Source organism: Numida meleagris, chromosome 8 (assembly GCF_002078875.1).
Source record: "Numida meleagris isolate 19003 breed g44 Domestic line chromosome 8, NumMel1.0, whole genome shotgun sequence".
In the NCBI taxonomy this organism is placed as follows: Eukaryota; Metazoa; Chordata; class Aves; order Galliformes; family Numididae; genus Numida; species Numida meleagris.
Genome location: NC_034416.1, coordinates 10,485,993 through 10,512,906, shown reverse-complemented (window position 1 = coordinate 10,512,906; position 26,914 = coordinate 10,485,993). Strand labels below are relative to the sequence as shown.

Genomic DNA, 26,914 nt, shown 5'->3' with positions numbered 1-26,914 from the left:
ATCAGGTGGCTTAACAGTGTAGTTCTGCTGGAATGGTCTGTATTGTGGTCTGCCACCTGCCATAACAACGTAGTTGTCCCTGCTCAGATATGCTTATAATGACAGAAGTCCGTATCATCCACAAAAAGCAAATGGTATTTGATACTGAGAATTTGACATTGGAGGGTTGAGTCATGGTTTGTGCACATTAAAGTAATTGAATAGTGATAATGGAATGGTAAGATCACATCTTGCAGTTATATAGACTTCACAGTAAATGTTGGCGTGCTTAAATGGAATCCAGGAACAGCCATGCTAAACAGTATGCTTGACATCTGGCCTGTTGTGACAGTGGTTTGCAGGTAAAGCTTCTGCTGTGGAAGAGGACAGTAAGAACCACTATTCTTGAAATCTGTATGAACAACTAAAACTCTGAAAGCCATTGGATAATTACATGGTACACTTGAATGTGGAAATAAAATAAATTTCTAAATATTGTAGCATTCCAGAACATAGGATTTAGTGCTGTAGACTAGCATTAAAACATCTTAAGCACTCTGCTTTGAATGGGCACTGATCTGGATACCCTTAGCAACTAACTATTCTCCTTTAATGTAGCTGGGCAAATACAAGTTCAATTCCTGCAGTGCTAAATCTATAGTGACTGGCTACTGTATCTGAGCTGAACAACCTGATATGCTGGTATTGGTGTAACATTATGAAATCAGTCTCCCATCTTATTCTCCCTTCTCAGAGTGCTAAACTACACATTTTAGGGAATGGTAGCTTATAATAATTCTGATTGATAGCTAAATTGTTTGGACACAGAATCTGCTGCTTCTGATGTTAGACAAAATTGTCTACCAATACTAAATTGTATGCTTCCTGGTCTAGAAAGGGATGCATAGGATTTGAGTCAAAATTTGAACTCTATTTGTTTTTAAGTAATGCAAAGCTTTTGCTAAGCATGTTCTGACAATGCGTGCATGACCCTAAGCCCAGATTCCTGTTCCTTTTTGAACTTCTGGTTCAGTTTGTCGGAAGTCCTTAAGGCATACCACTGCCACAGTCATTTTGGCCAATGTATCAGAAAATGGAAGTATGAATACTCATCAGAGTAAATGTAAGTAGTTGTAAATTGCCAAAGATAAGTCTATACTTTTCTTTCCAATAAGGCATAATTTTGTTTTCCAGGTTGTTCAGAAAAACCTCCCTATTCCTTTCAGTTTCTAAGTTGTAACTTGCTACATTCAGAACTCTAATGTTAGTGAAAAGGTAACTTCTTTTTAAAAGCTGTGCTTTTATCTAGCAGAAGTAATGGTGACATCTGTGCCATGACCTACATTATGTATGACATGAGGCTGATGATCTTTGGGTCTCAGGAGTCTGAATCCAGTAAGCTGTAGTACGAAGAGCAGAATGTGGCAGTCAATAAGAAGCTTTAAAATTAATGCTGACTTTAGTGTCGTAGTGAGGAAAACACAGGTCACTGGGTACTTGCAAGAAGCAATTTAATTGAATGCTAGTAAGAAAGTATTTGCAGGCATTCTAAAAAGAGGAAACAAAAACAGCAACAACAAAAATGGAAGCATAAAATAACAACAAAAAATCCCACTATTATTGAGAATACAAACAGATTTAAAAGAAGCTATTTCATCACAAGTCAAACTGAGCAGGTAGAATCCTGCTCCAACAAGCTGCTTAGCGTTGTATTAGTAGTGTAGGGGGACAAACTTAAATGCAGAAGCATGCAGTAGTTTCCAAGTGAGAAGCTTTATCCTGAATTAAACTCCTGCACTCTGGAATGTCTTCTCTCAAGACTAGGTGCATACAATGGAAGCAGATGCTTAAATTATGGTGGCATGCACCATGATCAAAAGCCAAAGATCAAAGATCTGTTTGTAACAGTGCTGTTTCTGGAGGGGGATGCGACTACTAGTTTTCATACCCTGAACTGAAATTGAAATTTGTTAATATTCCTGTGCTCAAACCTAAGAAGAAGGGTTTCTTCAAGCTGCTATTTCAAGGTCAGCTGCAAATCCACATTTACGTATTAAATGATACCTCTGTTTTCTAGAGAAAGTCCAATCTGTAAGGCAGCTGCTTTCATATCTGCTGCTTGCTGCCATTGCTACCAAATACTCTTAGTGTCTCTGGTTGGAATTTCCTATGTAAGGATATTTGGCTTCATAGTATTTCTTGCACTTTCCCTTCAAGCATGATGTACTTTTAGGAAGAATAGAGTTCTGCCTAGCTCCTTCTAACTCTTCCTAGTACTGTGATTCTTGTATCTCTCTTCTTAAATTGTGAATACTTTCAAACTTTAGAAATGAATCTGAGATTTTTGTCAGCTGTGACCAAAGCATACTTAATTGTCAGAAAATGTAAAGCTAGTTTTTTGGGAATTTCATTTCCTATTCTTCTTTTACAGGAAATCTGGTACACAGTTGTTTTTCCCTAGCCTGACAAACAAGTGCTTATGGCAGATGAATAGTTCTGCATCAGAAAATATTAAAATAGTTTTTTAAAGAAAACAAAAAACAGAACAATTGTATATGTATTTCAGTGTGACATCTTAGTGGTGAATTTTTCTAAAATGATAAAATTACAGATGCTTTGTGTAGTGGCATACACAAACTTCTTTAGAAATGCTAGGATTTAAAAAATACTCAGAGGAAAGATGACGAATGCACTAAAGATGATACTAGACAATCTCATGGGCTTTTAAAAACATGTATAAAAGCAAGCTTTTGTGTGAGCTGAGTGCTTAGGTAAACAGTACCTGAAACTTGCTCGAGAGTCACCAAGGAATTCTTTTTTTGTATGGAGAATTTCTGCTAATGCTGCCTGGTGAAGTCACTGCTGTTTGTGCATCAGTCATCCCTAGGGTAAAGGAGAAGTTATCCTGAGGAAAGTGATCAGCTCTGCTCTGCCCGTTCTGTGCTTGAAGGAGCCTACAGTCAGTGCAGCGGCATCCTATGCGGCATGTGCTTTAGGGGAAGAAAAAAATAAGATTGATTTTTGTGGCCACCTTTTCACTCTATCTTCACATGTAGATCAAACAAAATGTAAATGAAGGCCTAAGCTGAAGTACAATATTCACTGTAGTTTGGGAAAGAATGATATTTCCATTATTTTTAGTGAAATACATCCTATGTTTAATTACTTAAATTTACTGATTGTTTCATTAGGTATAATTGATTATATTAGTGGCTTTTTTCCTCTGTGAAAATAAAGCCCTGCTGTGTCCCACATGCCTGTAGAGCAGGCATTCACTAATATTAACAGTGTTTAAGAGAGAATGGAACAATGCATCAAAGGCAAACCGAGAGCTTATTTTCAAGCCCTTGCTCAATCTGCCTCTAATAGCACATTATTTAGGTGTAAGCAGCCTCTATCAGTATGGTTCAGCAGGGTCTCACAGCTGGCATAACACAGTTGCAAGCTTTCTTTCTGAAAAGAATTCTTCATGCTAAAGAACTGAGAATAAGAAATGTGAACTTAACATAAGCATATTGTGAACTTGGCTCTTTGTAGGCTTTGACTTAATAACTTGAACTTAATTGAATGTTATGCAAAAAGTGAAATTGCTTGATGAAGAAACAGTTGACTTATTAGTGAAACACTGAAAAAGTTTAGTATGATTTTCCCACTTGTCATCTTTGTGTTCTGAGATTTTTTTACATTTGTCCTTTAGGACAGCAGATCACTTCATGGGAGAGATTCTTTCCTTTTCCAAACTATTCTATGCTGACTTCTAGCTTCCTCAAAGCAGCAAATCTCCTTTATACTCTATCCACTACTCAGACATGCTGTATATAATGTATGAATTGATTTTTTTTTTTGCCCCTGCTGTTTTTAGAGAATCAACTTTTTAAATGAAATTCTGATTTGAAGTCAACATATTTTCTGTAGCTAAAGCCAATGAATGTAGCAGGATTTGACCTTTTCAAAGTTCAGTTATGCTTCACTTAAAATATTTTAAATTATGGAATAGTGTTCAGGCCTTTAGCTGCCTTTTTATTCATTTGCCACACTACTTAAAGTTTATAAATGTCTGTTTCATACTGGGAAGACCAAAATAGGGTACAGGATTCTGGCTGTGGTCTTACCAAGTGCTAAATAATCACTTTTCTAGATCTGACTGTTGTGGTAGTACAGCCTGATTGTAGTCAGTCGTGTTCACCTTCCTGTCTGCCAGGATCCTTAGGCCCTTTCTGCAGACCTGCTTCCAGCTGTTTGGCCCCAGTTTATGCTGATGTACTTGGATGCACCACAGGACTTCGCATTCATCTTTGCTCCAACAGAGAATTCCTGTCAGCCCTGAACTCCAGCCTCTCAAGGTTACCAACACTCCCAACTTTTGTTCCCGTGAGCCATGTTTTAGGATCTCAGACTTCTCCCATTTACAGAAAAATACTGATCCAGTATCAAGACCCAGATCTGAGCTGCTGGGACCCTGTGCTCTCAGTTACAACGAATAAGGCAATTTTACTGTTCAGAGTTGTAATTACCACTGAATACAGCAAAAATTCTGGGTTGCTTCGTCAAATTTTTTCCTATAGCTGTTGGCATTAGCAGACTCTATTCCCCCTGGTAGCCCAGTTCAAATATGCAGAGATGGGTTATGTGCTTTTACAGTGCTCAAGGCAAGACAGCTAATATCTGTAGTTAAGTCCAATAAGCAGTTTCCTTCCTTCTGCTGTTTTGTCTTGGGGCCCCCCCGAGTGGAAGTGAGGGAAATAAGCACTCAAGGTTTGCCTGAGATCTATCTTGTCTGCATTGTGTGCAGTCAGCAGATGGTAATACACATTACTGTACTTTAGTGTACATTATCAATAGCTGTATGCTAGGCAATGTACATCAAAGGGAAACAAACTACACTAGAGTCTCTAACATCAGTTTATCTATTGCAATATTTTCTGGTCAAAAAGAGGTGCTAAAGAAAATCACAACCTTTTATTCTATGGGACTGAAAACAATTCAGGTTGGTTATTGGCTGTCTTGTTCTTTTCTAATGAGTGAAATCACATAGCTGCATTCACTGGATTAGCTTGTTAAATGTTGGCTCTTACAGTAACTTTGTTCTCCTGTCTCCTGCATTCAGTGGTTAATGGTATCGCTATGAGAAATACTGCTGCTCAGTCTTAAAAAGAATTTTACAGTAGTGTGCTCATTGACACTATGATCTCACTGTGAGTGGCTGTACTTAAAAGTTACTGAGATGGGGAAGTAAAACAATAACCAGTGGAAATTAAAAGCTGTAGAAGTACGCAATGTCTTTTTTAATAGCTCTGAGGGATGATGTGGTTATGTAGCAATGAAAAGTTACAGCTTCACTTTCCATTTTACGTGAGACAGTGAAACTACATCTGGAATTTCAGAGCAAGGAATGCAGTGCCTCCATGCTCCAGAGATGATGTATTATACCTCTCCTCCATCTCAATAGCCACTTCTTCTGTACTTTAGTGGTGTATTGAATATATGTTTAGATTCCTTTCAGAGGGAGCTCAAGTGTGGTTTCAGAGGAGTTTAAAGGACTTAAGTACTGCAGCTCTAAATTGCTTTGGAATTCTTTAACTCTCTGTTCAACACTGAGGACTGAGCCATGTGTTTTCCAGCAAATCAAAATTTATTCCCCTCCATGCTCACATGTGCCTAATGCTAGAGCTTCTACACCACAGTAGATCTGAGTTCCATTCAGAATCACCTCTTAAGAATTAAGACAGCCTTGTTTTCAGTTTGGTGGAAGAGGAGCAATGACGGAGCTCAAGGAAATATGGAAATATGCAGGGGAATCTTTCGTTACTATTACTGAAACACTGGATATGGACTTCAATATACATATTGTATGTTACAAAACTGGGTTCAAGATTTAAAGCTGTCAGAGTGACAAGAAATCCAGCTCTGGACTCCATACCAGCTTTAATTTGAGACTGGGAGTGGTGATTGCCTCACAACAGAATGTCTCATATTGAGGAGTTTGAGAATAAATATTTTAGTCCTCAGAAAATAATTTACGATGTTGTGGAGTCATTAACAATATAAGAGAAGGGCTTCTAGGGATTTCAATTTGTATCATTCTTTAGTGCTTTTCCACTGAGCCACTATGCATTCGTATTATGACTTGATATGAACCTCAATTTGTCAGTGGGTTTTATCTCTGACTACCACTGTAGTATCCTGCTGTCAGCTTCAGCTGTGAGGCCAATTGATTAAGGATGGAGACTGAAATCCTTCCTAAGCCAGACAGGTGGTTTTCCAGATCAGGTGGGACTGGCAGAACAGCACGACAAAGCTTGAGTTGGCACTGCAGCTTGAATGCTTTAGTATCCAGAGCTGTCAGTCCAGAGTATTTTGAGCTCTGAGTTAACTTTAGAACATAATATGGAAAAAAGAAGCAAGGGCTGCAAAGCTATGTTATTTGTGCTTTGAATTTTTATATGCAGCTTGAAATACCAGTATTTCTGAATATGCATGTGTTTTATTTAAGTATCATATGGTTTTACTGAGCTATGCAATGTTGATGTTTCCATCCTAATTTTGATGTACTCCTCTGTGCAGTGCCACTTTCAGTTGCACAAAAATGGCTACAGAACTGCTGAGTCAGTGCAGCTGGAATAATGAGTTGACCTACTTTTTGTCTCATTGGGATATGAATGCATTATTGGGGGAAAAAAAATGCTAAAGAAAATCTTTTCCCCAGTCAGGTCAATGTGAAAAATAACTTCAGCACTCTTCTTTCCCTTTGTGTGGTACTTGTCCCTAAGCTCAGCTGTAAAGCAACCTACAGCAATAATGCTAGCAAGGGCAGTAGCCAAGAAAAATATTAAAGTAGCTTTCATGTGTAACCACTGTGCAGCCCAAGGTCAGGACTAGAGCATCAAAACATGGACTGCTGCAGTTGGTATATTTTGCCATGAAATGGTGAAGATGTGGAAACTTAATTCCATCAAACTGCACTATCATTTTAATACAGTCTTTTCCCTTTTAAAATGGTCTGTAATGCTGTGGCTTACAGGGAACAACAATCCTTTGTTTCACTGAGCCTTTTCCAACTCTTTCACCCACAGTGTTACAGCTGCAGCATCCTGTGTAGCATCCCCTCTGCTTGTCACTTGAGCTATAACGACAGACCTTCTCCACCTACCCTTGAGCTGCTGCACTATATGAAAGTGAAGGAGCCTTCCTGCAGGAAGCAGAAGAAGGATTAGCAGGGACAAATTCAATTAGATGAGGATGGTGAGGTAAGGAGGCAGTCTAAATCCATTTACAGAAAACTCAAAAGGAAGAGCGGGAGGGAAGGATGTGAATCCCTGAATGCTGTTACAAGTTGCTGAAGTGACTTCTGCAGGCATGTGAGCAGCTGATGGGCTGGGGGCTTCCTCCTCAGTGCTGTCCTGCTGCCTGCGCTCTGTGACAAGTGTCATGAAAGGGGCATGTGGGGTGGTAGTGTTTTAGTCCAAGTTCCCTTTGGGCCTCCTCATTTCCTCACACAGCTGTGAGCCAGCACTAAGTATCTGCACACTCAGGTACTTAGGGTGTTACTGCTGCTAGCATGAAGATTCAAAGAATAGTTCCTTGTTAACTGAGAGTGTATATCTCTGTTTACAAAACAAGAGTTTTATTTTTGTGACCTTTTGATAAAGTTTGCTGTGAGAATACTCCCTTTAGTCATAGAGCTAGCTCTGGTGGGTCAAGCTAGCATCAAATTTAGGCTCATCACTTGAGCCTTTAACTGTACAAGGGCTGAATGTTTGTATCAGGGTAACACTGTATTCCTGGAACCTGAAAGTATTCCTATAAATCTTTCACCACAAGAAGCCAGAAGCAAAGAAGAACCACAATGATGTTCAGAAACTTGTCAGGCCTTATTTTACTTGCAGTATAAAGCACTGTAAGTCAAGAGCTTCCTATCTAAAATATTGGGCCTAATTGGCACTGGCAAAAAAACATCAGCTGCCAGAAAACTTCAGTTGTGCAGCAAAGGTGGATGTAAAACACTAATCTTCCAGAATGTCCACCTTTCAGGGAGTTTCTTTGACTAGGTAGAATTGATTCAACAAAGTGACTCACCATACTGTAGTGCTAGTAGGAGAGAATGCCAAGAATTGGCATGGCTTGGTGATGCTGATAGCCCTGTTATCTGTTTGGGCATGTCTATGCTGGGTGCTACCTTAGAGTCGTTCCTCAGCTAGTGCTGGGATAACTGCCAGGTCTACAAAACAAAGCACAGCTTCATGCAGAGATTTGGAAGTGGTATATGGCATCTAGTATACTCATCCGGTATACCATCCTGATGGTGTTATGCCACCATCCAGCTCTGGAATGAGGTTTACATTAGAATTACCAGAGGGATCATGGCATGATGCATCCCTTCACAGCACTGAAATATCCTTAACATACAAGCCTGGCTGTCTGTCTTTTTGTTAGATCCCCACATCCTGAGCATACCGATCAGTCAAGGGAGCAAGTCAGTAAGCCAGTGGGGAATTTAGCGCTGTAGAAGAGATGACATCAGAACAGGAAAAAAAAGGAGTAGCCAAAGTGGAGCATTTTATGTAGAAATGTGAGCACAAAAATTAAATGGATAGCCGACATTTAACTGGTTAAATCCCCCTTGAACCCTGTTCTTCTAGAGTTCTTAAAAGGTTATAAACTAATGATGCCAACTGGTTGCATGTACCATATTTTTGGTATTTGCTATGTAATGTATGTCATTCCTAAATAGCTATTACATTCCTGATGCTATGGGTAGAGCCCTGTGTTCCTGCCAGACTACCAAAATACAGCATCTGTTCCTCTACTGCCAGCAGAGTCTGGCACAAAAATCAATGTGTCTGCAGCAAGAAGATCAGCCCAGATTTTCTGCCCTTTTTGGAGCAGGTTTGTCTGCTAGTCTGGAGAATCCTAAACAGTGTTCCTCTATTCTGGTCTCCGAATGGATGAAGGTAGAGGTTTCTGCTCATCTACTAGAATGCAGAAGTAATTTCATGGCTTTATCAACTGAAAGCATCTCTTAGGCTGTTTCAATTTATGCTTTTATACAGTGGGCTAGGGCTGTAATACCGAATGGTGAGATTCAAGAACTACCCTTCTGGGCTTCTGCTGCGTTCTCTGGGATGTTATTCAAATCTTCTCCTAAAAAAAGTTTTATTTAGGTAAGGGGCCACAGCCTTCACCGCTTCCATTGTGGAATCAGCTGGTCCCTTCTAATTGTATATTCTGATTGCTTTCTCTGTCCTGGGAAGGAACAAATATCTCTTTATCTCTATGGACCACTTAGCTGATGCTACATTTCAATATCAAATATTAAAGTGACAGGGATGGCTTATATAACAAAACAGTAAAACATTTATAATTCTTCTCTCTCACAGGAGAAATAACACAACCATACGTTTTAACATAAATCTTTAGCTAGCTCTAGATATATGTAAATTCACTCATTATTATTAGTTTTCCTCTTTCACAATCCAGTTGCTTTCTTTATTCTCCTCTGAGACTTCTGCCTGCAATTTCAGTCTAAACTCTGCATTAGATATTCTGTTTCTGTGCAGTTCTGGAAATTGTGCATTTTTATTCTAAACAGCGTGTTGCATATCTACTAACAACAAGCCATTGGACACTGCTTCATTGAGAAGATTTAAACATTGCATAAGTAAGCCATCTTACTGTTCTTTGGTTGGACAAACTATAATTAGGAAGAAAAACATTTGTCATTCATGTTATAGAGCATATTTCAATTTAAATACAGGTATATAGTTAAAAATTGGACCTTAGCATTCATAATCTGTAGACTTTTCCCAGAAACAGATGTGTTCTTGCAAGCTTGGAGCTCCAAAGCTCTAGTATTCAGAAGCATTTTTAGTATTTACTATTTATAGTATTTCTTTGAAAAGAAGACTGAGATGGGATCTGATGAATGTTTATAAATGTCTAAAGGGAAGTGGGAGGCAAATGGGTGAGGCCAGGCTTATCTTGGTGGTGCATAGCAATAGGGCAGGGAGTAATGGCCTAAAACTTGAACATAGGAAGTTCCATGCGAACACATGGAAGAACTTCTTTTCAGTAACAGTGATGGAGCAGTGGAACAGATTGCTTGGAGAGGCTGTGGAGTCTCCTTCTATGGAGATGTTCAGGACCTGTGTGGACATCTATCTGTGCAACTTGTAGGGCACCTGCTTAAGCAGGGGGAGTTGGACTCTATGATCTCTTGAGGTCCCTTCCACCTCCTGAGATCTGTAGTTCTGTGAATACTGCTCCAAGAATTCACTTAGATTATGCATTAACCTTGTGTGCTACTGGATTAATTTTGGTGGATTAGCATGATAATAGAAATATATGCACACATGAAATGCATGAAGAAAATGATAGGTAGATGCATGAAAGTACATCTTGAGTTTTTAAGAGTGAATGGTTCACATCATCTAAAAATGTTAATGAACCTCCATAGGCCTCCCTGAGGAAAGGCTGTCATTTTAAAAACAAATCCAGAGTTTTGTACAGAGAAGATTCTGAAACTGCTCCAAGTCTGCTATGTGAGGGGGAAGGGTTTGAAGAGACATTTGGTTCTTCGCCTGAGAGGTATTTCAATCCAATGGGGAACTAATCTATATTATTGATGTCTATGAGGAAAGGAAAGATAATTTTGGAGGGTGAACACTCACGGTGAACTATTTAATGACTTCAGTTAGATTCAGTCAACCTTTATAAGTGTTAAAGGATCCAGTTTTTCGCTGCTTATACTCTTACAGATCTATTTACACTGTTTATGCTCAGTAAAGGTAAAATATGCTGCTTGTATGTAAAATTCTTGTGATTTCCTTGTCTTCATGTATTTGTAAAAGAAACACTTCTTTACTAGATTCTGAACTATTTATTTCCATGATATATTTTCCTATTTACAAGCATTTTTTTCAGTGATATTCATTTGGATACATTTGTATTTTCAAGAACAACTGCAGTGCAGTCTATTTAAATGCACTGAAAAGCATGTTTGGCATAATTACAAGAAAACAGTACTATTGCAAGATATATTTCACTTATTTTTAATTGGAATACTGGCAGTAGTCCTATGGTGAAATGTAACGGAGGTGGTCTGGTGAAAATGTGTCATTATATACAATGATTTTTTCTTAATAATGCTAGATACAGCAATTATCAAACAGCTAGAGATTAATCACCTTCAGCATTAGTCTCCGGGTGCTGTAAAAATACATTTCCTGCTAAGTCTTATAATTCAGGATACTTAATTGGAACATCTTATTTCTGATATACTACCTAACATTATTAAAAATAACACACAACTTATTGAAATGGAGATTATTATACGATATTTCCCATCCATTGTATACTTTTAGTGTGTCTTTTCATTGTTTTCCATGAGTGTCAACATGTCACTTTTTTAGGGGGTTCCTTGAATTAAGTTAAAATGCTCCTGTAGGCCTTTAAATTATGGTTCTGTGATAAAGCAAATTCTAAAATAACAGTACATGAAGCTGTCCATTTGCACAAAACAAAAGCCCCAGATAGGTATGTGTTGCATATATTGATTTTGCAGCAGTTTCTGTTACACTTTCTGAAAAAGTGAGATCTATTTAGCAAATGAGATTTATGTGAAATGAAGATAATATGAAATATCTTGACATTAAACTTGGCTACTTTACTGCAGATGGCATGGCAATATTTAGTCCTCTAGTCTCAGCAGGAGAAGAAACTGTTTTGAAACTTCACTTTTTTAAACAGGATTTGTTTGCAAAGCATTGGGCAGTTAAGTGTATTTGTCATAGCTATTCTTACAATCTACACTGCTATAGGCACAAACTGTTTAAACTTCAGCTATTGGAGATATTCTTGTAGTAAAAATCTTTGGGTTTCTTCTATTTGTTGTTTCACTAGGGAAGAAAAGCTTGAGGGTTTTTGACGGTTTTCCTCCTGCCACAGGCAACCACACTGTATGATCTCCTTCGTGTGCCAGTTAAGTCCTCCCCTGCTATGGAGAAAATACCTTTTCCCTGAGAATTAGAAGTTTTCTGATTAATAGAAAGGATTTATAAGGGACTGTTTCGGAAAAGGCTTCTAGGCTCATGAATATCCTGATTACAAACTTACGTTCTTGATTGTTGAGTTTTTCAGAACAGTACTACTAAAGACCAGCATCTATTATTCAGCATCTATTATTCAGGAATTGAAGGGACTCGCATCCCTTGGCAGTGTTTTAGTAAAGTCAGCTTTAGAAGAGCTAGAGCTCTTAGAGACAAAGAGGGGCAGAAAAATTTGTGATGTTCTTACAGTGCATTATCAGGAACGCACAAGTGATGTCCTGGGTAAGGACAGTTAATTATATGGTCTGAAGCCTCCCTCCTAAAGAACAGTGATTCTTCCAAAGCACACAAAATTGCAATTATCATTAACAATGGATGTGACAAAACATTTTGTAATTGATCACACAGGGTAACTCTCAAGGCCTTCAACAACTTCCTAGTTAAATTTGTTAAATTTGTCTTCACAGATGGTTCCACTCAATTTTTGCCTAGGTGGTCTGTGTAACCATCTGCTTTTCTGATCAATAATCTGACCTGCTTTGCCTTTCCTTCTTTGTCCATTGCTGTACCCACTGTGTATGTCACCTTTAATTAGCTTCTGAACTCCTTAGGAGTGGTGCTGAATTTGTATTTCATTTCCAGCATCACTCAGTAGAGGTTAGATGTAAATCACAGAAGTCTGCATGTGCATTCTGTGAAATGATGAGGCAGAATTGGACCATGAAATATTTATCTTTAAATAGAAAGGAACAGCAAGTGTTTAGCAAAGTGTAACCATTCTATCTGATGTGTCTGAAGCTGCAAGCAGTACAGTCTATGAGGGAGAGTTGGAAAGATAAGGCAGCTGATTTGTAAACATCAAACATTGTAATATTTCAAAATGAAAGTTCATTTTGCTCCTTTTAGCAAAAAGTCATTGTTCCCATGAAACCATGAATTGCAATTGCTGTCAGATTGCCTTTAGCCTTAGCTGTACAAATTCTAATGTTGGCTAGCATACCTCATGCTAACATAGCTGATAATGACTGATGTATCTCAGGTGGTACTCACATAAACAGCTCTGCCAGCTGAAAGCAATGATTGGCCATGGCATGGGGTGGGAACAACAGCTTCTTTCATAGGTACAGCAGACAGCATGTGAACTGAGCTCCGTCTCTCAGTGCTCTGCTGCATTGCTTCCTTTTCCCTTTCAAGGTGTTGGTCATTAACAATTAAATATTTCTTTTTGTTGTTTTGAGTAGAGGTATTGTCTTAGGTGTTTTTCGAACATGGCGTATTACATTTGATTGCCATGGCTGAATGTGCTGCTCTTGCAAGTGAAGAATTTTAATCAAACTACAAGTGCTTATTCTTCTGCTGTTTCATATAATTTGTTAGCAACGATTCAGAGATCTTACAACGTAACTGGGAAAACTGAAGGTGTTCAAGGACTAAGAGAAGAGCAAGGTTAACTCAGCTTGCAGTTTCCGTAAAAAATAGAGAATATGTATAGGAAATAGCAAAGTAGGCAGTGGGCTATAGTGTATAACACTGTACAAAATTACTTTCTAAAATAACCTACATGCTTGATGCCTGCAATTCAGTGTGACAATAGCTACATCTAAATGTTTAAAATTATGATAACTGGAAAATGCAGTCTTCGCATTGGATAAATTTGTAAGCAGATTGAATGCACTGGTTACATTTGGCAAGAAGGATTGTTTTGCAGTGTAACGTTTGAGATGTATGCACTGAAATTACTACGCTAATGATGATGTGAGGTTTTTAATGTCACATTAGTATCCTCTGTTATCAGATTTGAATATAAACTTTATCTGTATTTTTCTTCTGGTGCCATAGTATAGGTAGGCAGTGTTAATTTGTTTTGCTTTTTTCTTATAGGGTATCATCTAAGTCCTATAAAAATATGTAAGGAACAGCCAGTATAGTTGTAGGGGTCATGATGTTATGCAATGCATTGAAATTCTGATTATTCAAATTAGTTACATCTTAACGAGATTCTTGAATTACGATACAGTTCACAATTTAAATTAGCTTATCCCTGAACTTTAATCCAAAGTTATGTAATGACTTAAATTACATGAAAATATATTAAGTAATTCATTTTGCATATGTAAAACCTTTAGGTGAAAAACTTTTTAAAGGATTTAATTGAGCTATTAATGCTATGAGAAGCAGAATACATTTAATTGACTAGCATAAAGAAGAATAGCTATTTATAAGGGACTTATAATAATGAGTATATTACACCAATGAAATAAATGAAAATGCATCTCCTTTACATTGTTCATCAGGGATGTGGCAGTATATTTATTTTAACTATATACAGTTACTAATGGGAAAGAGGTTCTAGTTAATTTTGCTGTTATATAATTTTTTGCTGCTCATTCTGCAAATCTGGTCTTAGTTGATCAGGTTTTAGTTAACAAGCAGGCCCCGCTATGGCCAGATCATGGATCAGGTAAATATCTGATGAAAATATATTTGGAGCAGGAAAGCACAAGCTCTGTGTTTCTTATGGAAATTGGGAGCAGGTCAGAGAAAGAACTGTCCTGAATGAAAAGAACAGGCAAATGTAGGAGCCAGTTAATATGTTCATTAGCCTGAGAAGTTCATCTTGAAACTTGAAAGCCCCAACCTGAGCTGGCTGTGTTCATAGCTGCCTGATAGTGTGCTGTGTGGCTTTGGCTGTGTGCCCTGCCAGGCCTTCTGGGCAGCAGGAGCTCCAGCTCAGTCCTTCAGGGAGAGGAGACAGCTTGAGTGGAAGTGCTTCTTTGCAACCCTAGGATGGTAATCTTCCTCTATATGAGAATATACAGTCTGAGAAGAACACAGGGGCAACTGAGAATTTTTCAGCCTTTCCTATAACACCTCCCGCTAGGTGTCAAAAGTAGGTACGCTCTTGTTTTCACTGCTATAGCCCTGACTGTGCCTGCTATGTTTTATATAATTCTCTGAAGGCTTGTCCTTCTTGGAGCCTGTAAGCATTTTGCTTTGTGTCTATACAGTAAAAATGTTTGAGACTGTTTTCAGTTCTCTGATCCCTCTGAATTTTTTTGGAAAATGCAGCAGTGCTCCTTTTGCTTGGCAAGGAGATATGATATGATAATGGAAGGCCAGTCACCTCCCCTGCTTCTGTCCTTCAGTAAATTGACTCATTTTGTGTCTCTTTATTCCTATAGTGGCCATATTGTTCCCAAACAACACTGTAGCTCTCTTTAGGAATGCTGTTCATTTCATTTGCATTTCCTTTTTGTTGCCCATCTGGGTTCTACAACTCACTTTGGCTCATAACTCCTTTTTTCTTCTTGCTTATGTTGCTGCTTCTGTCTAGTGGTATGCAATTTTTAGTCCATATGAATACATCTCTTGCCCCCCGTCTACTCCCTCCCAGGCTTTCAATTAGGTGCTAAATGTTTTAGTTCTGGTACTATAGTATGTTTAAGCAGATGTTCAACTTGAAATACAACTTGTGTTTAAATGTTAATAGTTTAAGCACATGCTTTTCACAATTCAGAATGTCTAGTACCTTTACTTCTCTGAATGGAAGGCTAAAATCCTGTGTAGACAGACTGATGAAAGTTATTACATCTTTATTAATTACTGAGCACTCATTTAGGACATCTATGTACTTAGGTGCTTTCCTAAATAGAAGTCATTTACCCTGAATTTAAGTTCTTTCCAATGAGAAACATGTTTTGGCTTTTCTAATTATCTGAAGTATGTTAGCTGGGAAAGACACACTGATTTTACATGTATTTAGGAGGGGGTTTTGTAGTAATTCACTTCTGTATTTTCCCATTTGGCAGGAATCTACTTATCGTTCTCACTTGGTAGCCATGATGTTTCTGCTGAATATACACAAATGTAAGCTATGCTTACACAAAGCTGTTAGCTGAGCTTTAGTTATAACACTTTATTATTGGATGCAGTTCCCAAACTGCTCCCATTAATGTGTGTGTATACACTTATTTGTATCCTTCAATGATGAAAGAGAACATATGAGGAAAAAGGGATCAGAACTATAAAACTAGCATTTAAAAATGTGATTTTTAAAGCAGGTCTATTAAACATAGTATTTTATGTTCCAGGTTGTTTTGGGTTTGGGCACTGCATATAGATAACTGATATTACTCTCAAACCCTTCTATTTTTTGAATACTCTGCTTTAATTTAGTCAAAACATGTTTCTGGCTTGCAAAAGAAATTATAAGTTGGTACTATTGTGATAGAATTCACAAAAATAAGTTGCAGAGTGCCTTCAAAACATTTCATGCTTGGTTTGCTTTGAAAAGCTTGCTTGTCTGAGAAGAACAACTGAAAAATGGTATTGTACAGGAAAAAAGTTATGATTGCCAAACATTTTTGAAGTTATTTTTGAATAGATTGATTCATATTCAGATTAGCTTCCTGCCAGATGGAGGGAATTTACAGTAAATCAGTGTTTGGCAGGAGAGAAAGCATAAATGAACAACATCTGCTTATTTACAGAGGGTGTCCTATTCTTCCTCTGTATTAGTTGGACAAGTATTACTTATCCAAAGAAAGTTTTATTACCAGGAAGTTGTGGAGTCTTAAAGCTTAAACAGACAAGATGTTATTCATGTTTACAAAGAGGATGACAGCAGAGCATGTTTATATAATGTAAGCAGTACATCTGCATAATACAGCCATTGATGTTCAGCACCTTGTATCTGTATAGACTCAGCAGTGGGTCTTGGTGGAGGAAAAGACTTGCTGTTGCCTGAATGTATTTTAGGCTTGCGAGCTTATCTATGTAGGTAAACTCAAAATCAAATATTCTGTATCCACAAGGAAAGAAGGATCACGAGTGTGCAATACCCTAACAGCCTATTTTTGACTGATACAAGTCAAACTATTAATATTCCTGTTCATAAATCCATGCAGTGCTTTTTAAATGAGATATTGGAATGCTTAGATATTAGATCAACATATCTGGTTGTTGTATACTTTACCATGAAGAGTATGCCTGTTAACTCAACAGTCTATGGGTAATCATAATTGAGTTAAGAGATAAAACATACTTACAATGTTGGGAACTCTTACTAAAATACAAGGCTTAAAAAGCAGTCAGGTGGGTTTTTCCCCACATTTTTATAATTTGGACTGACTATGGATCTAGCTTGTATCCTTTGCTTCAGGGTGAACATTAGGAAACTGCAGTTGATATGGTATATTCTGAGTCTAATCTTCAGAGCACACAGAGTCTCATAGTTTATATGCGATGTCTTTTACTGCGCCAAAATTAATGTAGGTGGATAAAATAGAGAATTTCTTGCACATATAAGCTTTCCTTCAAGAGCTAAATGTGTATTAATTTAACTAGCTTAGCAGATGGTACCTGAAAATCCTCTTCACCCAAAGATAAGATGGCTTAGGGAGTCTTCTCTATGTTCATAACTCCTTCTATTATCTGTATTATCTAGGAAGGCTTTAAAAGCCTTGGAGAAATCCTGCTCCCCCTAAAGATAAAACTTCATTTTTCTTCTTTCCTCTTGGATTTTTATTTTCAGTATCTTAAAAGATATTTAGAATGTTTATAGGGAAGGTGAGCATCACTTTTGTTTTCTGTGATTTATGCAGTTGTTCAGAAGGTTGAATTGCTCCGTTCTTCTTTAGCTTATTTGCTTTATGTATCCACTGTGTTCTAAAATTAAGTCAGATTCACAGGTATGAGCTTAAGATAATTCTCCTTTCTGTTTATGGATCCTTTAGAACACAATCATAGGGATTGGAAGGGACTTCTGCTAAAGTGGGTTCCATACACAGTGCCATGAAACTTGTCTCCTTTTACAGGAAATATTATGTGTGTAAGCTGCTTTATAGGTTGACAACTACAATTTCTTTGTGAGATTGGTATAGTGTTAATATCTACGGCAGAATTAAACTTAAAATTTATACAGACTCTTTCCTCTTTTGGTAGTTGTACCAACATAGATGACCTCAGTTAGGAACAGAAGAGTGTCAGATATTTTACTCAGAGATATTCTTTCTTCCCATTTTCTTTCCTTTTTTTAGGTATCTTCTGACAAAGGGAATTAACACAAGGACTTCTTTGTCCTTGGCCAAAAAGTTGTCCTTGGCTGAAGTAAAGATCTCAATAGCCAGAAATGACTGGTGAAAGAAGCGCAAAGTTACAGTCCTTAAAATACACTTTCATTTCTGAATGTATATGTATGGCACTTCTCTTTCACACTTTTCAGATACTAGTCAAATTCTGCTCATATCACTTGAGAATGACACTGTAGGGAAAAGTACATATTTTCAAATAACTCCTATGGTACATCAGTAGTATTATGCAAAAAAATAGTAGTTTTATAAAATGATTATTTTGAAGACTAAACTTGGTCTGTAGGTGAATTAAAATGATTAGGTCATGAATTAATATTTAACTTACTCTATGAAATAAAACTTCCTAGAAAGCAGCATTACACACTAATCATCTAACATAAAGTTCGGTGGATTTAGACAGGTAAAACATGGTTTCATCAAGAACACACCAAGGCTATCCAAGCTGAAGCATAAGAGTTCTGTTACTTCCTGATATTGAAAGTGATAATTGAGAAGAAAATGAAATTATCTACTTTGTTCTTAAAATGAATTGCCCTCAAGACTAATGGCGTGTGTCCTCTAAATTCTCTCTCGCGCGAGCTGAATAGGGAGTACAGTGTTTGCACAACCATGCTGCCTAAAGTACAACAGTCTGCACTTTTTCTGTATAGATTTAAGGACCAGTCCTGCAAACTGGGTGACACAAAAGCCTCTCTTTGGTAAAACTATTTTCTTTTAGGGAGTGTAAATGAAACTATTGTGAACACGTATGTTTTAAAGATGCAAAAGAGAGCAAAGCAACTCTTTTCTGTTGTGCATTATATCTTCAGTCATCTCAAAAGATATTAACATCATTCATATTTTGATGATAAAATGGAGGTAAGGTCAGATGACTTCTTGAGGGCATGCAATACATCCAAAGAAACAAGAAGAGAGCCTAGTTTTCATGTGGCATTTTTTTCCTCTGGGACCAACCGTCTTTGTGTTACTAAGCTGGGTATTAAACTTCACTGTATTCCTTTGTTTACAAAAGGGTATTGAAACATTACTTGTGCTTTAATACTACTGGCAGTTGTTTTTATTCTACTAAAGACATGAGAGTACCCCAGGGACTATGACCAAGCAGCCAGTGTAATGAAACTCCTAGATGTATTTACAGTTTCTTAGCATATACTTTTGATCAAAAGAAGAAATGAGAAGCCAAGGACCCTCCAAGTGATAAGAATAACTGTATTTTGGAACATCCGCTTTTGCTGAAGAGTAAGATGCTCTGGGCTGTGCTGTTTTTAATACTCTTTCAGGGAGTATAAAGCAAACCACTGACCTTGAATATCTCTTAGTGACTGTATGCAATGCAGTTAAATATTTGCTTCTCTAATAAAATGCAGTAACTGGATAAAATATAATTTGCTGCTTGAAAAAATTTTAATAATTGATTTCAAGTTTCTAGTGGCATGAAATGTTGATTACTTTTTACAGATGTGCATTGGTATACAATTCATGTTTAAGAAACATATGAGGGCTGCTCTGAAAGCAATGCCTCCTACTTCATGATGTTAGCTCACAACATCAGATACAGATGGTGGTGATATAGCAGTAGAGGTTGAACCTTCCCACCAATGTTCCATTACATTTTGTTGCCATGTAACAGATAGCAGTGGAGAGGCAGTCGGACAGAATGGCAACTGACATGAAAGTGCATATGAAGCAGAGGGGTGAAATTGAATTCCTCCATGCAGGAAAAAAATGGCACCCTTTGTCATTCATCACTGTTTGCTGAACTTTTACGGAGACTGAACAGTGGATGTGAACACAGTGAGGCAGTGGAGACAGCAAGAGTGGGTCACCTCCACTGGTGCAGATTTTTGAGAGTGACACATCAGCTCTTGTTCATCGCTGGTGAAAATGCACAGGTAATGGTGGTGGTGATCTTCAAAGAGTGTTTTGTGGCTGCGAGTTCATATCAAATAGTGCTATTGTGCTCTTTGTATTGGTTGTATCTTCCATGGAAATAAATGAGGCATTACTTCTGGAGTGACCTACATAAATATATACTATATTTGGTCACTCAGATCTTCCTACAGCAAAATGCTGGGGCATGTTAGCAATTTCTTAAAATCTCTTCTGAATGTTCATTGTGAGTATAAACAGATCATAAATATATTCATATATATTTACAAATGCCTTCTAACAAGTTACTTTTTCCTAATTTTGCTTACTTATTCTTAAGTCAAATTAAAAAAAAATTTGAACTACTCCTTATCACCTAACATTTAAAATGAGAATCAAATCAACTGAAATATTTTATTGTTATTATTGCCACTTCATCAACATTACTTTGGCATTCCACAGCCCCCAAATAAACAATTATTTAATAATATCAGTTCTTTAACAAGAGTGGGGTGAATAGTACAAGATTTCTCATAATATTCATATGTACATTTATGGAAACTTACTTTTTTGTGTTGCTTCCTGAGTTCTTTTGAACTGACTGGGCTTTTGTCAGAATAAATGCTCGCTTATGGAAAGCTGATTAGTAAATATTTCCTATGAATAGCCTCTACAGGAATCCACTAACAAGGCATGTTTGTTTATCTGTGGAGCAGGTGACTTGCTTAGGAAAGTTGATGTCTAATTTGAAGAGGAAGAAACTTTTCTTAAGTAACTTTGTATGATCACATAATGTGTAGGTGCCAAACAAAACAATCCAGTAGTCCCAATGCCATGTGGGTCACTTGAAGGCACATTTCTTTGCATTGCTTTCTAGTATTTTCCTAGTAGTAACAGCAGAGAGACTTAACCAGTAGAAAAACACATCCAACCACAAGCATTGAAAACATGGTATAACAAAACTGCTTGTTTTAATTAAACTACTTTGTTATAATTTGTCTTAGCCTCCTCTAGGCTGAAGAAACTGAGGGGAGGCCTCATGGCGGCTGCAGCTCCTCATAGGGAGTGGAGGGCAGCGCTGAGCTCTGCTCTCTGTGACAGCAACAGGCCCTGAGGGAACAGCATGGAGTGTGTCAGGGGAGGGTCTGGGAATGGGTCTGCTCTGGAGTGCAGTTGACATGGAACAGGCTGCCCAGGGCAGTGGGCCCAGCCCCAATGCAGGAGTTCAAGGAGCATTTGGACAACACTCTTAGACACTGGGTTTTGGGTGGTCTTGTGTGAGGGCCAAGAGTTGATCCTTGTGGGTCCCTGCCTGCTCAGGGTATTCTGTGATTCCGTGAAAGCTGCCTATGCTTTTCTACATTACTGTGAACTAAGCAAATTTTCTTCATTGTGTTTGATCCTTAAAAGGGTACAATGAAAGTGTAAAAGTCACAAAATGGAGCTGTGAACCATTTGAGTGGTTTTTTTTTTTGCCCAGGAAGAAAAGATATCAATAACTTATTTTTCTTATCTAGAAGAATGACATGCATTTAAATGGAAGAAAGCTTCTGTAGAAACTGAATCACTAGCTTGTTTCCGTGTTCTTTTGCCATGAATACAGTATTGAATCTTTGAATGGTTCTTTAATTTCATGTCTGAGAATTATTTTAAACCATTGCTATTCACTCTACCATTACTAGCCTTGTAATCTTCTTTTGAATATAGTCATTATTGGTATATTTTACAGAGAAAAAATTGTATGAATTTAAGGCAGAGTTTGCAGTATCTATACTTCCCCTGATCAAAGATCAAAGATTGGAGAAAATTGTGGAAATATTAAGTCAGGAAAAAAATAACTTATCTGAGCAAGAAAGTTCTGCAAATGTCAGGATATACAAATGTTACGCATCCTGTAACTATGCTGTTTGACTCCTCTGATGCCTGGATTGAAGACCTTAGTGATTGGTATTGCCTAGTGGAGAGAGAGAGTGAGCCAAATATGAGAATGTTCTGCTCAATACGAGCTTCTTCAACTGAAGTCTTTCCATATAGCTTTTTGATATACACAAGTTCTCTTTAACAACTTAGCATTCAATATAAAAGTGCACACCATGGCCTCACTGACGTAAAAAAAAAACAAACAAACAAAAAAAAACAACCTATGTTAGAAAGCTTAATGTGGTAATTTCTCTAAATTTCACATCTTTGTATGGTAAAGCTATTCTCGTCCATTAGTGGTCTTGTATACCTGCAAAGTATTTTCTACATTTTAATGGTAATAGAGGATGTACGAAGTGTTGGCAGAGGAAAAAAACCTTCAGAAACCACAATAGATATTTAAGCAACTGTCCATGCTGTCACTGGACAGTCTTCAAAACCTCAAATCAGACAAATCGCCATAAATGTAAGGAAAGGAGATGAAGCAGCATGACTGGTTATAGGACGGTGAGGCACTGATGTTCCAGTGCATTTATGGGGCAGTGTTAACCACTCACATCATTCTTCAAACTACAGTGACTGCAAATATCCCTTCAAGAACACAGGAAAATCAAAGGGCTATTTGGCATCACTTTTCTAGAAGCTCCTATTTATATAGCTTTAGATTTGAGAACTTAAATGGTGTTCTTGGCTCTTCTTTGGGTGTAGTGAGTGCTCTAGGGTAGTCGTTTGTACCTCCATGTACCTCCGCCTTTCAATATATGAAAGATATCATGAATGGAGCTCTTAGGAAAAAGTATGCTGGAGAGTGGAAGTTGTTTTTTTTTTTTCTGGAGAAGGACATTTTTCCACAGTATATTTGGTTCCATTATTTGCTTTTATGATAAACCTTCTGGAATGTAAGTGGAAGAGGTCTATTTATGCCAGGTCTCTAACAAATATTCAAACAACTTGTGAAGATTCACACTGTAAACATTCTGAGCAACAGTTTTGTTTTCTTTATTATTGCTGTGTTACATGAGTATTGCAAAACACATTGCCAGTAATAAAATGTTAAATGTTTGCCAAAATCATTAAGTTCTATACACTTATTATTAGACTAAAGAAGTGCTGTATGTTCATCACCATCTGCTTCTTCAAATGTAATAGCGTGCTATAGAGGCACAGTGCTGAATCCAGCAAGTATACTGAAAAGATAATATCCCTCATCTTGCGAAGAATCACAGATTAGGAGAAGCATCTCAAATTCAATTATGGGTTCCAACTTCAATTACTTTAAGAATCTTTCTTGATAACTTGTGGTTTCTCGCAGGCAAATATTATACATAATTACTTTTTATTTGATAAACAGAGGAACAAATTTAATATGGTCCAAGTCTCGCATGTGTATATGCCAGCTGCTAAATACCTGTTACTCCCATAATTCCTGCTTACCCATGAGTTCAGAAAGAGTTTTACTGCTAAAGTCAATTCCGGAGTAAATCATATGCAAGCCTTTACCAACCGATTAGTATTCTATCAGAGCACATGCTTGGGGCCCAGTGCTTTTAGATGTGACAGCTCAGTGAGGGCAGCACCATTCCTGTGCCAGCTAGGTAGAGAAGTGAGCTGCAGATTCTCTACTCTGCTGCTCATCCATGTAAGGCTCATTGCTATCAGTGAATGATGAAGTTGTACTGCTCATTTCCTGCCATAGGAGGGAAATTGAAGTGCGAATTTTTTACTTGTACAAATGTTAGTGCAGAAGGTACTAGCTAGGAAGGCCGGAGAAAGAGACTGTCCAATTTGCTGTTGCTGAGGCAAAACAGAGCTGGCAGGTGATTCTGTGAAGTTGTCTTCTGAGAGTCCTCCTCTAATCAGTCCAGTGCTAGGTGGAATTCATTTTGTCTGACTGGAATTAAATAGTATGTGGGTCTCCCAGGAACTGCCTGGGTTGCTGTGCTTTTTCACTGGACTTTAGGCTGATGTCCCTCTTTCCAGGTCCAGTAGGGTTGTTGTCCTTGCATAGTGAGTTAGGATTTCGAATTCTGAAAGCAGCTACTTGTTGAGGATCAAGGGATCTGGAACCTGTTGATGCTGATACAGTAGCGTTTCTAAATTCTGGATAAATGTTTGTGCAGTGCCTTGGTTAAATTGTGAATATGAATGATTTTGCATTTCTTATTTCATTTTTACAACTTCCAGCATTTTTGATTTTTATTTTCCTGTTTAAATTTTCTTCTATTTCCATCTTGCTCTTCATATTTTCTCTGCTATAGTCTACACTTTTCCATGAATTTATCCTTTGGATGAATTCTATATAGCAGACATAACTAAGGGTAAAGTGAGCCAAAAGGTGTTTAAAAACAAAAATATGCATTGTTAATGTTTATTACAAAAACATTTTTTAAAACCCTGTGTTGTCATAAAATTCATTGATAGTTCTTCATGGAAAAACATTATTGAATGAGATGCTTAAAAAAAATTAATGAAGGAAAAACCCTGACATCCTTTTATACTCTTTCTATTTGTTTCACACATTGATAGTAACAATAAAGTTTTAGATGATTTACAGAAACAAATAGATGAAGTTCCAAGATGTTGAAATTTTTGCATCTTTTATGCTTTTACTCTAAATTTTTAAAGCTGAAGTTTAAAATAATCCAATTACATATTCAATTTCTTGATTGTTCTTTCCCTGTGTACGTAACTAGTAAGCTTTATACCTGACTCCCAACTCTGGTGTCACCACTGTACAAATAGCAAGCATCATTATCAGATATATAAGCAGATTTAGTACTCACTGCTCAAGGGTTTGAGAATCCAGCATGCAGTGTATGTGCAGTGTAACATCCTTCCTGGTCCTCCAGTCCACTTTCACATCCAGAGGAGACATTGACCCTTCCAGGAAATGCTAGCTTCTGTTACAGGTGGGGAGCTTTCAGAAAAGCTGCTGCAGTAAGAATGCTCAGCGTTCCACTTGCAGGAAACTAGAACTATGCTTTGCAGCAAGCATTAATGGCTGCGCTTCTCTAAGTTTGAAAGTCAATACTGAAGAGTCATAACATAGATAAAGCATTATCTGATGAATGGCTTATCACATACATCATGAATAATGCACTTGTCATGATTGAATATCTGCAATGACGGTGTTTATGTTTTTAAAATAAGTTTTTGAAACTGTAGTAATAAACATAAAAGCCCTTTTTCACCTCAGTGATAAAGACTATAGTGCTGCAATACATTTTTGTGACAAAAGCCATATTTCTCTGCCTAGATCTATTAGTGTGAAAAAAATTGCTTTTCTGAAGACAAGCAATACGGATACATTCTTACTGTGGAGAAAAGGTGTTATTAAACCACCTGCTGCATTTCTAGTTGCATGGACTCTGTTTATTATCTGTGAAAGGAACACGACCTTAGCTTTCTCTAAGCAGTGCTGGAAGCAGCTGCTTTATGACAAGATGCCTATTATATCTGTTTCTGAAATGAAAAAACACTTGGATGTTTTGATGCATTTTTAGAAGGGTTTTGCTTTGTGCAGCAGTAAAAGTGCATATTGATACCTCTTTCTGTGTTTTTTCCTTCTAAACTTTCTTTGTGAATTCAGGAGAAAACTGAACAGAAATCCACCAGAAGGTCAATGTATGTGGCAGAGAGTTAAAAAGAAAAAACTGAGGCAACTGCAAGAACTGCCTGAAAAACAGCTTTGAAATCTTTAACAGAGCTTTAGTGAAATCAGCAAAGAAAAATAATAAATATAGGAACACTAATGTGAAAAAATAATCCCATTTACCATGCCAGTAGGAGAATCCATTCTGGGATGGTCTGTGACTAAAGATGCTCTAAAAAAAAAATAAAAGTCTGACAATCTGTATGTGTTCTGGCAAAATTCATACCCTTGAGAAGTCAACAAAATAGTCTTGATTTAGTTTGGTATTATGGAATTTGTCTTGTGCCTCCTGTAAATCAATGTTAGAAGATATTGTTGTTTCTTACCATTACAGTGGCAACGTTGCTATAAATTTTATAATTTAGTGTCATACCTTTATAACAAATTATAAAGGTAATTACCACTGTAAAGATGATAACCTTTAAGTTACTGAGCTCCAGGTCAGAAGAAACAGGGCTGTTGTTTCTTTATTGTCATTGAATTTCTGACTAGCATGTTCTTTGTCTTATGTCCAAGTATATTCTAATTCTTTTTTCTTAACTGATTTTAAAGCACTCATCAACATCGCTGTCAAATTAGTTTACTATTAAATATGAGAGAGAAGAAACTTTAGAGTGTGAAGGAATTAATTTAGTTACGTAATTGGTGATAGACTGGCCATGTAAAATGAATGTGTGCCTGAGCCCTTCTGTTTAAAGTTCATTGGTAACACTTGGGTAGGAAAACTTTCTTGGTTATATCCTCTGAGATAGGTTGTCTCTGTTGATAAATGCAGTGCTTTCATTGCTGCCAATGTTCTGTCACCTTTTGTACACAGAGTATTCCCTTGAAAGAAAAACAAAAGCAATCACCTAATGTTGCATGTTCAAGTATTTCCTGTTCTTAGTTTTTGATCTTGTCCCATCGGTATAATTTTGCTTCTATTTGGATTTCAAATTCAGATCTACTTTTTGAATAAAATCTCATAAATGTGTAGCCAGCTTAAACATGTGCATTATGTAGTGTATTTCTGTCATTGATGTTTGTTTCTCCTTGTTGTTGGTATTTCCTTATACTAAACAAATCAGGAGAGATGTAAATTGGGTTTATTATGGTGTTCTCAAGCTAAGCAGTCCAGTAACTCACCCTGGCTCTGTGACTCTGCTATAAATGGTTCCTTTTCTTTGAAGATAACTTTAATACTCCTGCAATAAAAAATGCAACAGGAAGATCTGGTGCTTAGTTCAGTCCAAAGCAAAAGTCTATAAAGCAGCTGTAGTCATCACTGGTAATTACAATCAAACAAACCTGCTTTTGGTTTCTCTCTGTAAGATAAGAGATCAATTTTAGAGGCTTATTTTAATGTTATAAACTAATAC

The 26,914-nt window shown here is 37.3% G+C and overlaps 1 long non-coding RNA gene across 1 annotated transcript in view; it reads left to right on the top strand.

Annotated features, from left to right (window-relative positions):
• LOC110403435 overlaps positions 1 to 26,914 on the top strand; it is a 95,390-nt gene that overhangs the window by 19,222 nt on the left and 49,254 nt on the right. Inside the window, exon 2 of the long non-coding RNA XR_002441664.1 lies at positions 7,053 to 7,226. This is a non-coding gene — a long non-coding RNA (uncharacterized LOC110403435). The remainder of the gene's footprint in view (positions 1 to 7,052; positions 7,227 to 26,914) is intronic.